At 43.6% G+C, this 456-nt stretch overlaps 1 protein-coding gene across 1 annotated transcript in view; it reads right to left on the bottom strand.

Annotated features, from left to right (window-relative positions):
* The window catches only part of ZFYVE16 (zinc finger FYVE-type containing 16), a 25,102-nt gene extending 24,646 nt beyond the window's left edge, over positions 1–456 (bottom strand). Inside the window, exon 1 of the mRNA XM_008637448.2 lies at positions 415–456. The gene's annotated coding sequence lies outside the window, so the exon portion shown is untranslated. The remainder of the gene's footprint in view (positions 1–414) is intronic.

Below are 456 nucleotides of genomic sequence, written 5' to 3'. Positions count from 1 at the left end.
CATTATTAACGAGCCAGTGTTCACATCAGAGCACCTCTGCCACAGAGCACTGACAGCACCAGGCTCCAGCAGCCAGCTGGACCCCCTGCCATGCCCCCAGAAGGTGTTAATGACCAGGTCTCTGCCATTACTGCTTGTATTTAAAGACAGATTCAGGACGTTTTACACTCTGCTAATGTCTGTAAGCATACAGTGTAAGACTGTCCATTACACGCTATATACCATACATGTATTCTCGATAACACATATAATCTCATATATTTTACCTTATATACCATGTATTTACTCCATATACCCTACATAATATTTTCTGCATATATATTTTACTCTATATACCGTATATAGAAACAAACGGAACGGCACTAAGCAATAATATCACCAACATCCCCAAACCTCCGGGGGCAAATAACCCACCCAGGCAAACTCAGCCAGAGGACAGACTCCCACAGGCGCGTC

Source organism: Corvus brachyrhynchos, unplaced genomic scaffold (genome assembly GCF_000691975.1).
Source record: "Corvus brachyrhynchos isolate BGI_N302 unplaced genomic scaffold, ASM69197v1 scaffold1097, whole genome shotgun sequence".
Lineage (NCBI taxonomy): Eukaryota > Metazoa > Chordata > Aves > Passeriformes > Corvidae > Corvus > Corvus brachyrhynchos.
The sequence above is the reverse complement of the archived record's forward strand: the minus strand, read 5'-3'. Positions and strand labels throughout refer to the sequence as shown.